This window comes from Silene latifolia, chromosome 9 (assembly GCF_048544455.1).
Source record: "Silene latifolia isolate original U9 population chromosome 9, ASM4854445v1, whole genome shotgun sequence".
NCBI lineage: Eukaryota > Viridiplantae > Streptophyta > Magnoliopsida > Caryophyllales > Caryophyllaceae > Silene > Silene latifolia.
In genome coordinates this window covers 136,518,486-136,530,616 of record NC_133534.1, presented here as the reverse complement: position 1 = coordinate 136,530,616, position 12,131 = coordinate 136,518,486, and the positions used below count along the sequence as shown (strand labels likewise).

Sequence of the window (12,131 nt, the reverse complement as noted above, 5' to 3'; positions counted from 1 at the left end):
TTTTTCCTCTGAAATTTCTAGATCTCACATCGTAAAATTCACAACAATTATCTCAATATTGCAAGGCAATTAGAGAATACATTTCTAGCACAAGGGCATAATCTCAGACGGTCTTGGGTGTATCGATTAGGAGGAAATCTACTTTGATTTCTGTTCTTAGGCCGCATCTCAAAGGACCCGAGGTTATTTCTTATGCTTTATCGTTTCTTTGTTGTTTTTCGTTTATGACAATAAATCACATATTAAATTTATGTTATAGTCCTATAATTTAATGGTTTTATACGGATATTACCCCACAACATGACACCCTAGTGTGTCTAAACAATTGTTCACACTCATATTTACATACTTGCTTGGTTTTCTTTTATTTACATTTGTTTGCTAGTAGTTATTAGTTAATCTCTTACCTTACCAATCAATTACGACAGCCCTTGTTACTACCTTAAACAATCCATAACTTTCATAATACAAAGATACCGTCCTTTGGGTTCGACCTCTACTTACTACATGCTAAAGTTGTTTATTGAGATATAAATTTGGTTTCATAGTGGACAACGTTGCAACGCTATCACTAACCTCTCTCTAAAGCCTAAAAGCCCTCTCAAATCTCTCTAGAACCTTCTCCATACACACTAACATGAAGACCAACCTAGATTTGGAGGGATTATTCGCCAAGCTTGATTCTTTATCATTCCTTTCCACTAGTAAGTTGTCACTCACCCTTTTCCTTTCATTTTTTTATGTTAACCCAAATGCTAGAATTTGGGGTTTTTAATGAGATTATTAATTATAATTAGTATTATGAGTAATTAAAGGATGTTAATAAGGGGTTTTATATAATAAAAGTATATAGAATGTATTATGATAGTGATTATGTGATTTATATAGGATGAGATGGGTTTATGAGACAGAATCATGTTGGGTTCGAATAGCTTATGGAGTATGCTAAAAGGTAGGTTTATCCTACATGGTTTTGATAATGTGAATACTTGTTAGTGTGTCATTTTTCATTGTTTTCATGGCATAAGTCGTGTTGCATCATATTGTGGTATTTGAGGATTGTTCTGAATCTCGTGTAATGTTGGAAATGCATTATAGCATGATATTGAGTTATGATGTCTCGAAGAGTCGGGATATTTGAGGAATTTGTGTTAATGGCATCTCTGGGGAGTGTGTCTCATGATGAGGCGTATATTGGCATGATGTGTTGCATATTGCATTTCATTGTGGTTATCGTATGTGTTGGAGGATATGATGTAGTGTGGCGGTGATATATTATCGTTGAGAAGATGTAAGGCGGTTAGGAGACCGTCTTACGCTTGGGTCGGCTCTTGGAGATTCCCACTCCAAGAGGGATGTGCACGTTAATGACTTATGTATGGAGAGGCTCGTGTGGTGTCACGCCGCCCGGCAGGGGTCCGGTTAGCGCCCGGGATCAGTACCACAGGTGTGTCCCGAATACTTCTTTACGGGCTGCGGTTCGACTGTTTGGTGGGCGGTGCTGCGGTGCCATCACCGGGTTGTTGGTACGTTTGGGTGTGTCCTGTTACCGGTGTGGTGGTTGCGATGTTGTGGTGGTTGTAGAGTCGTGTCTTGTGTATTCCTTTGGCATGTTCATATTTACATACCGTATCGTGTCTTAAGCATTTATATTATTAAAACTGGCATTTGTTGGCTATGTGTAAATTATCACCTATTTCCTGGGTGGCCTCTGTTGGTCCATATGATATTTCTGATCATATAGGGAGAATACTGAGTACATGTTGGTTTGGTGTCACGTTGTGACACCCTCATTTATTGCGGAAAAGTAAACACGTAATTCTACAGAAAAACTGGTAGGATATGTTTGTAATTGGTTCAACTAGCCAAAAACCTGTAATTTCAAAACCTTTCTAAACCAATCACAACATTTCCAACATTCCCAAAAGCGGGTGCCAAAACCTGCAAAGCTAATGAACTACTTTACATACATAGCTAATGATAAGAAAAAGTAAAGATACAAACCCAAAATAGAAAAGGGAGACATATGTCCCTAAAATGTATGTGACATAAAAAGGGTTTAAGGGTCACAATGAAATAAAACCAGTCTAGGTCCCAAGGTTACTTTGCTCGCTAGCTCGTCCATGTACCCCATATATGCATCACCTACCTGTCATTCGCATTTTATACAAATACGAAAGCCACGATCGGTGGGGAGTAACTCCGAGTTCTCCCAGACCCACGAAATGTCATAATTAATATAACATGTAAACATAAGAATATGAATACGAATCACACACTGCCTTAGCATATAGATGCTAAGGCAATCGTGCTTATCATGTGGACAACAATATAACAACACATAGTCCTAGCATGTGAATACTAGACCGACTCATACTACACTATCATGTGAATCACATAACATCCAGGAATCCAAACTCTATCAACCATAGCCGGCTTGCATCTCACCTTCTATGATTCATAGAATCATCAAACAAGAAAGGGCAATATAACAAAGACAGGCATAAGTTCTTAGCACCGTCAATAGTCACTTTGTAACTCAAGTCTATACCACGAGGTAGGGAAGGTAATCGAACCGGTATCTTGGCTCAGCGGTTACTATTAAGAAAACATGGCCAAGAGACAACACAACCCTAGCCTAAAATCTGCGCAGACCTAGACATGCGGATACACACCACCGCACCCAAGACTCACAACTTTTTTTAAAACAAAGTGAAGTGAGTACCCTAAGGACACCACCGAAGGGTCGGCTAGTACTTAAGCTGACCCCATACTTTCAAAATAAGTACCTGAGGTCATGCCCCAACTTGGATAAACATCCACTAGTCAGGAACACAAAGGCTATCAAGCAGTGAACATATACTCGTCAAAGACTATAAAGACCTATCTATGATGAAGGCCGAAATACTCACCTAGGACCTAGTCACAGCTAGTCCCAGCTTGAATATTTTAGCCCACACCACCCAAGACTCACCACATAAGTCAAGTAAGACACCCACTTAACCTTAAGAGGGCAAAAAGTCCTACTTACCAACATAAATTCTAACATTCTATCATGTGAAAGCTATATAAATGTCTATTTACAGCATACAATCCCAACAGTTCCTCAATAAGAATTCAATACTAATTTCCAATCCTAGCAATTATAACAATATAAAAGCTTTAGGGGAAACTAGGGCCATTTCTACAAAATAAGAAGCTATTTAAATTCAACTAAGTAAATAAGAAGCTATTTAAATTCAATTAACTACGCATGTGAAATAGAGATATATTAAATGGCCTAAAACAAGAAAAAGGCCGATTATCTAATTCATTCAACCGAATTTTTACCCGCAACCCCAGCCCTGCGACAGGTACGGGTTAAATTGCGGCTGACCAATCACTCAATTAACTGACATCGCATCAGTCAAAGGGACTAAGGCTCAGTTTTCGGCACAATCAACAAAACATGGCAATTATTGCTATAAAATTCATTTCCATACTAATATGTGAACTTGTACTTACAAAAGGCATTAATTTGACTCATATTTTCATGTGAAATAAACTACTCAAATAACATTCACAAAATCATACAAGAAAACAAAGAATGTGACATTTATTCGTCGAGTAACTCGGAATAGTTACCTTACGCTAGCAAAGAGACAAGTAATAAACTTGAGAAAGCTTCTAAAACCCAAAATTACTCTTCATCTTCAACCACATATGAGTCACCTAAAATAATTATGTGAAAGGACGATATTAACGAATTATCGTTATATAAAATATGAGACGGAAATTAATTTAATTATATTTTAAATAAACCAAACTAGCGTCAAAACAATATATAGATACGGCCCAAACTCGTGACTTAGCCAGGCCACGCCTTAGGCCACGGCCAGAGCCACAGCCAGGCCAACCTTATAATAGTCACTCTCGTCCCAATAATTAATTCAATCTCAACTCTCTACCCCATCTCTCTCATTACTCCGTCCTACTCATTACTCCGTCTCATAATATAATACTCCATAGTAACCAGATTTCCATCTCAATTTCAATATCGATATTGTCAAATATTCCATTAAAGGAATTGCTCAACATTTAGAGTATAACTCCAAGCTACTCATCCACTGGCCAAGAACAAAGGATACGACAATTAAAATATAATACCAACCAAATTCCAATAAAATAACTCAATATGAGAACTTGTTTCCAAAATCCCAATTCCACGTAATTAATCACAAATACCAACATCAGTAAAGTTGGTTATGATAACTATCACCTTGATAATGCCAAAGCCTTATGATTATCATCGTTTAGATCCTCGTCTTCACAATATTAGTGTTTATAAAGCCCAAGCTTGTGAGCGTTCAATCCTTCTCGCTAATATCCCAAACTCTCGTGCTAACCAAAGCAAACTATTTTTAACCCGTCTTACAACTAATTAACTTAACAATAGGAAATATAATAGCTAGTATTATAAATAATTCGAGTAACCTATCACCGTTACCTTTTTCCGATTGAACTAATCATTTATGACTAACAAATATTCTACTGCACCGTCTATTTTAGTACATACAACCGTCTTATAATAAACAAAGCTAAAAATATAAATGGGTTTGTAAAAATACATAACGAAAATGAATTTTACTTACATCGGAATGACGAGAATGACGAGAGGAGCGCTATGGAACAAAAATAGTTGAAAACGGATGTGAAATGAATCGTCGGTATCCATTAAAAATAGAAACGTTGAAAAGGAGAAAAAAAGAACATAAAAGAAGGTAGAAGAAGAAGAGTAGACGTGAGGGGATGAAAATGAGGCAGCAGCCTGCCAGCCTGCTATTTATTATACGTACGTTTCTTCGTCGTTAAGAAATTTCGATCGTTATTAAAACCGTTTCGAGTTAAATTTAACCGGTTTAAGAAAGAGTCTCAGTAATAAAACGGAATCAATAATAAATAAATTTAATAAGTGAAAATAAAATAAACTTAGCCAGCTAACGGAAATAATAGGAATTCGATTCGAATCGGAGTTATTAACGATTTTTTTTTACGAAACTAACGGATATTAATAAAAATTGCTAATTTAGTGAAATAAGCTCAAAATAGCTAATTGGACGGTTTTGTTCCCAAAATCCATCTCGGGTTCACTTAAAACAACTTTCATAAAGACTCGTAAAGAAACAGAAATTATTAAATAAATAAACTCGAACTAACTTCAATAAACTCGAACTAACTTTAAATAAACTTATTAATGATTATTAAAATTAACGTATCGAATTATGATGAAATTAATTAATTAGCTAAGCATATATATATATATAAATCGTTAAATGATGTAATTAAATTCAAAATAGCAATTAAAAGAATTTTATCCAACTTAATAAAATACGGGGTGTTACAATCACCCCATCTTTTAAAAAGTTTCGTCCTCGAAACTTGAAAGTATAAATGAAAGGTTATAAAAATAAAACTGAAATTGGAATCGGTAACCAAAACATTTAAAAGGTCACTTATCGTAAGAATCAAAATTCTTTCAAAAGTTTCAAATAAAATTTTACGACAGAACCAGTTCTTATCAAGGGAACGACAGTGTTCTCGTTACGTATTCAAGAACATCACATTCCAAATCAAAGATAAGGTCAAAGACAAATCATTTGTATAAATCAAAAAATCAAAATACTTTCGAAAACATTAATGAAGAGTTTTCAAAAGTATAAGTCTCATTCATGGAACGAAATTGCCCTTGTCGTGCACGCAAGAGCGCTAACTTTCCAAGTCAGAGACAAATTTAAAACAAAAATTATTCACGACAAGTGTAGAACAAGTTATTAAACGTTTCTAATAACGAGTTCTAACATCCGATCAACGTTAAAATCAAAAGAAAAGGAAATCCATTCAAATTTTCTTTTGCAAAAGCCAAAATGGAAATAAAGGTTTCACCTTTAAACTCAAAGGGGAATCAAATTCCTGAAAATATAATATTAAACTTTGACAAAGAAGTCATAAATAGACCAAGGTTAATAGAAATTGGATAAAATTTACAAAAATCTCAGGTTTAGCAACTCAAAACCATGATAAGGAAGTCTATACTCAAAGAACAATTAGAGAATCAAATCGAATTTTCATTTTCCAAATCTTTACAAGTAGGGAAAATTTTGTGAGGGTAACATAAATTTTTAACAACGAACCAAAAATAGTAGTTTGAAATATTTAGAAATTGTGTGAAATGAAAAGTAAGTTAGACATCATAGATACAAGTATGCTAAGAGGGTTCAAGCTTAACCAACAAAAGAGGTATGATGAACTTCCTAGGGATAAGAATTGAAGTCAAATTTACAAGGATGTCAAAGATAGAGTTTCACCAGATACGAGTGTCAAACTTAAAGGAGGAGCAAGATGAAGCGAGGAAAGAAGGTATGAACGGTAACGCTCATGATCAAGGAGAAAAGAAAATTAGACAAGAAGGAAACGCCACGTACTCGAATCTCAAATAACAACATCACCCTAAACGGTTTGAAAACTTCCCAACGACAAAACTTATGACCAAAACACTTCCAAGGATTTCCTCAAATCATTTATGTTACTTCATCCTAATTTATCCCCTAAAACATGGTACTCCACTATAAGTGTGACTTCATCACTCCAAATCCCCAAACATCCACCAACATCTTCCACAAGATCAAGGTCAACTGGTCAAGGTTTCCAACAAAGCTATACTCATATCCAACTAGTGTCAACTATAGGTTTCTCAAAAAGTAAAACCCTCAATCAAAAATCCCAACACCAGGCTCTAAATTCCCAGAAAAGGTTCCTCAAATATTCCACAAAGTTCTCATTTCAAAATAAGGTAGTAGCATGCCAACCCAAAGTCTGAAAAATCAATAGAATCTCGAGCCCTTCTATCCTTTCTAGTTACCAAAACAAGTGCTAAGACTTCCCAACAATGTAGCTTACTCTAACTCTCATACCATTCTTCAAGTAGTAATCAATATCACTCACTTAAACCAACCAATAATCCCACATTTAACATTTCTCACATGGGGACACAAACATTAAACCCTCATATCCAAGGCAACTACCAAAGTTAATCCCAAACTTGACTTAGTCGATCCTATATCCTCAATTTCACCATTTAATTTTATCCACCTTAGGTCAAGTACTAAGCACTAGTATCCCAAACATAAACAACAAAGCCAAGTTCTATAACTTTAATCACCCAGGCAACTCATTCCTAACACAAAGAATCTACCAATCAATTATACTCACTTTGTCAAGGAACTAGGTATAAGAATCACTAAGTATGTCTCATCACCTTACCTAAGTCTTTCTAACATCACATCCTCTCAAAACCAGGGTTAAGGGTCAGACACAAACAATCTCCTCAAAAGTCGAATTTTCCAACCAAGGTCAACATTCCTCAAAAGAAAGAGTATTATCTAATGGCGTTAAGGGAGGATAAGCAAAGAACAAAGGACAAGTTAGGAGTACAAGCGTAGCTTTTAAAGTAAAACAGAAGGGAGTTTAAAAGGAGGATAAGCACCAAGAGATTAAGAATAAGGCGAGATACAAAAAGAATAAGGAACATCTTCAAGGAAGGAAAAACATTCTTCAATACTTGAACAAATCTTCAATCTTTGCAATAGGCACTAAATCTTGATCTTCTTAAAATATAAGTGTCCTTTCAATGGAACGGAGATACTCTTGGCGATCACTCAAGAACATCAATATTCCAATTCAAAGACATAAAAATACATTTTTACACCAACAAATGATAAAACTAATTATCAGACGTCTCCAATAACAAGCTTTAACACTAATTGACGTTAAAACCGGTGAAAAAGATTAAAATATTTTTAAAACCTTTAGTTCAAATTTTTTTTTTTTTTTTAAAAAAAGCAATAACTCCATTAACTATAAATAAGTTCACGGTCATTGATCTAAGAACGCAACAATTATTAAATGACAATCAACAAACATGTTAGTACCTAACAAAGAGCAAACACAAAGAGACTACAACATAAGGTCCTAAATCTACCCATCTTACCCATCTCTCAAGTTTATTATTTTAAGGTCAAGTTATTTATATTGGGGTGCACAAACGTGCGTCGGGAGCAAATATGCTCTGATACCAACTGTGACACCCTCATTTATTGCGGAAAAGTAAACACGTAATTCTACGAAAAATGGTAGGATATGTTTGTAATTGGTTCAACTAGCCAAAAACCCGTAATTTCAAAACCTTTCTAAACCAATCACAACATTTCCAACATTCCCAAAAGCGGGTGCCAAAACCTGCAAAGCTAATGAACTACTTTACATACATAGCTAATGATAAGAAAAAGTAAAGATACAAACCCAAAATAGAAAAGGGAGACATATGTCCCTAAAATGTATGTGACATAAAAAGGGTTTAAGGGTCACAATGAAATAAAACCAGTCTAGGTCCCAAGGTTACTTTGCTCGCTAGCTCGTCCATGTACCCCATATATGCATCACCTACCTGTCATTCGCATTTTATACAAATACGAAAGCCACAGTCAGTGGGGAGTAACTCCGAGTTCTCCCAGCCACGAAATGTCATAATTAATATAACATGTAAACATAAGAATATGAATACGAATCACACACCGCCTTAGCATATAGATGCTAAGGCAATCGTGCTTATCATGTGGACAACAATATAACAACACATAGTCCTAGCATGTGAATACTAGACCGACTCATACTACACTATCATGTGAATCACATAACATCCAGAATCCAAACTCTATCAACCATAGCCGGCTTGCATCTCACCTTCTATGATTCATAGAATCATCAAACAAGAAAGGGCAATATAACAAAGACAGGCATAAGTTCTTAGCACCGTCAATAGTCACTTTGTAACTCAAGTCTATACCACGAGGTAGGGAAGGTAATCGAACCGGTATCTTGGCTCAGCGGTTACTATTAAGAAAACATGGCCAAGAGACAACACAACCCTAGCCTAAAATCTCTTGAGACCTAGACATGCGGATACACACCACCGCACCCAAGACTCACAACTTTTTTTAAAACAAAGTGAAGTGAGTACCCTAAGGACACCACCGAAGGGTCGGCTAGTACTTAAGCTGACCCCATACTTTCAAAATAAGTACCTGAGGTCATGCCCCAACTTGGATAAACATCCACTAGTCAGGAACACAAAGGCTATCAAGCAATGAACATATACTCGTCAAAGACTATAAAGACCTATCTATGATGAAGGCCGAAATACTCACCTAGGACCTAGTCACAAGCTAGTCCCACTTGAATATTTTAGCCCACACCACCCAAGACTCACCACATAAGTCAAGTAAGACACCCACTTAACCTTAAGAGGGCAAAAAGTCCTACTTACCAACATAAATTCTAACATTCTATCATGTGAAAGCTATATAAATGTCTATTTACAAAGATACAATCCCAACAGTTCCTCAATAAGAATTCAATACTAATTTCCAATCCTAGCAATTATAACAATATAAAAGCTTTAGGGGAAACTAGGGCCATTTCTACAAAATAAGAAGCTATTTAAATTCAACTAAGTAAATAAGAAGCTATTTAAATTCAATTAACTACGCATGTGAAATAGAGATATATTAAATGGCCTAAAACAAGAAAAAGGCCGATTATCTAATTCATTCAACCGAATTTTTACCCGCAACCCCACCCCGCGACAGTACGGGTTAAATTGCGGCTGACCAATCACTCAATTAATCGACATCGCATCGTCAAAGGGACTAAGGCTCGGTTTTCAAGCACAATCAACAAAACATGGCAATTATTGCTATAAAATTCATTTCCATACTAATATGTGAACTTGTACTTACAAAAGGCATTAATTTGACTCATATTTTCATGTGAAATAAACTACTCAAATAACATTCACAAAATCATACAAGAAAACAAAGAATGTGACATTTATTCGTCGAGTAACTCGGAATAGTTACCTTACGCTAGCAAAGAGACAAGTAATAAACTTGAGAAAGCTTCTAAAACCCAAAATTACTCTTCATCTTCAACCACATATGAGTCACCTAAAATAATTATGTGAAAGGACGATATTAACGAATTATCGTTATATAAAATATGAGACGGAAATTAATTTAATTATATTTTAAATAAACCAAACTAGCGTCAAAACAATATATAGATACGGCCCAAACTCGTGACTTAGCCAGGCCACGCTTAGGCTACACGCCAAAGCCACGGCCAGGCCAACCTTATAATAGTCACTCTCGTCCCAATAATTAATTCAATCTCAACTCTCTACCCCATCTCTCTCATTACTCCGTCCTACTCATTACTCCGTCTCATAATATAATACTCCATAGTAACCAGATTTCCATCTCAATTTCAATATCGATATTGTCAAATATTCCATTAAAGGAATTGCTCAACATTTAGAGTATAACTCCAAGCTACTCATCCACTGGCCAAGAACAAAGGATACGACAATTAAAATATAATACCAACCAAATTCCAATAAAATAACTCAATATGAGAACTTGTTTCCAAAATCCCAATTCCACGTAATTAATCACAAATACCAACATCAGTAAAGTTGGTTATGATAACTATCACCTTGATAATGCCAAAGCCTTATGATTATCATCGTTTAGATCCTCGTCTTCACAATATTAGTGTTTATAAAGCCCAAGCTTGTGAGCGTTCAATCCTTCTCGCTAATATCCCAAACTCTCGTGCTAACCAAAGCAGCTATTTTTAACCCGTCTTACAACTAATTAACTTAACAATAGGAAATATAATAGCTAGTATTATAAATAATTCGAGTAACCTATCACCGTTACCTTTTTCCGATTGAACTACTCATTTATGACTAACAAATATTCTACTGCACGTCTATTTTAGTACATACAACCGTCTTATAATAAACAAAGCTAAAAATATAAATGGGTTTGTAAAAATACATAACGAAAATGAATTTTACTTACATCGGAATGACGAGAATGACGAGAGGAGCGCTATGGAACAAAAATAGTTGAAAACGGATGTGAAATGAATCGTCGGTATCCATTAAAAATAGAAACGTTGAAAAGGAGAAAAAAAGAACATAAAAGAAGGTAGAAGAAGAAGAGTAGACGTGAGGGGATGAAAATGAGGCAGCAGCCTGCCAGCCTGCTATTTATTATACGTACGTTTCTTCGTCGTTAAGAAACTTCGATCGTTATTAAAACCGTTTCGAGTTAAATTTAACCGGTTTAAGAAAGAGTCTCAGTAATAAAACGGAATCAATAATAAATAAATTTAATAAGTGAAAATAAAATAAACTTAGCCAGCTAACGGAAATAATAGGAATTCGATTCGAATCGGAGTTATTAACGATTTTTTTTTATGAAACTAACGGATATTAATAAAAATTGCTAATTTAGTGAAATAAGCTCAAAATAGCTAATTGGACGGTTTTGTTCCCAAAATCCATCTCGGGTTCACTTAAAACAACTTTCATAAAGACTCGTAAAGAAACAGAAATTATTAAATAAATAAACTCGAACTAACTTCAATAAACTCGAACTAACTTTAAATAAACTTATTAATGATTATTAAAATTAACGTATCGAATTATGATGAAATTAATTAATTAGCTAAGCATATATATATATAAATCGTTAAATGATGTAATTAAATTCAAAATAGCAATTAAAAGAATTTTATCCAACTTAATAAAATACGGGGTGTTACACACGTGGGAGACGGGACGAGCTACGGATACTTGGAGTCGAGTTACGGAGCTAGATGTTAGACGCCACAGATAGTAGTTGAGTTGTGTAATGTATTTTCACAATTTTTATTCATTTAATATTTAATGTAGTTCACTAAATATGTTATTTATATATATGTTTCTTAATTTTATTTCCGATTTCACTGTCTCGGTATACCGAGATGGTGACATCTCCCGATTACCTTGACCGGGTAAGAAGAAGGTGTTACAAAGTGGTGTCAGAGCAACGATTTTGGAACCTAAACCAATGAACCCAAATGAATCTAGGAGTCTAATAAAATGAATTCGAAATGTGTACAATAGAAGGTCGGCTTTGGATGAGTAGGCGCCCTCATTTCAAAACTAAATCCTATTGTCTTAACCAGTAAAATAAGGGGTAGTTACA

The 12,131-nt window shown here is 35.1% G+C and overlaps 2 long non-coding RNA genes across 2 annotated transcripts; both read right to left on the bottom strand.

Moving 5' to 3' along the window:
* Positions 1-1,950: 1,950 nt before the first annotated feature.
* Positions 1,951-3,719, bottom strand: LOC141598306 (uncharacterized). The gene is made up of 2 exons (XR_012523410.1): positions 3,625-3,719; positions 1,951-2,149 (listed from the first exon to the last, which is right to left on the bottom strand). It is a non-coding gene; the product is annotated as an uncharacterized LOC141598306 (long non-coding RNA).
* Positions 3,720-8,283: 4,564 nt separating this feature from the next.
* LOC141598305 (uncharacterized) lies at positions 8,284-10,048 on the bottom strand. The gene is made up of 2 exons (XR_012523409.1): positions 9,954-10,048; positions 8,284-8,482 (listed from the first exon to the last, which is right to left on the bottom strand). It is a non-coding gene; the product is annotated as an uncharacterized LOC141598305 (long non-coding RNA).
* Positions 10,049-12,131: the final 2,083 nt, after the last annotated feature.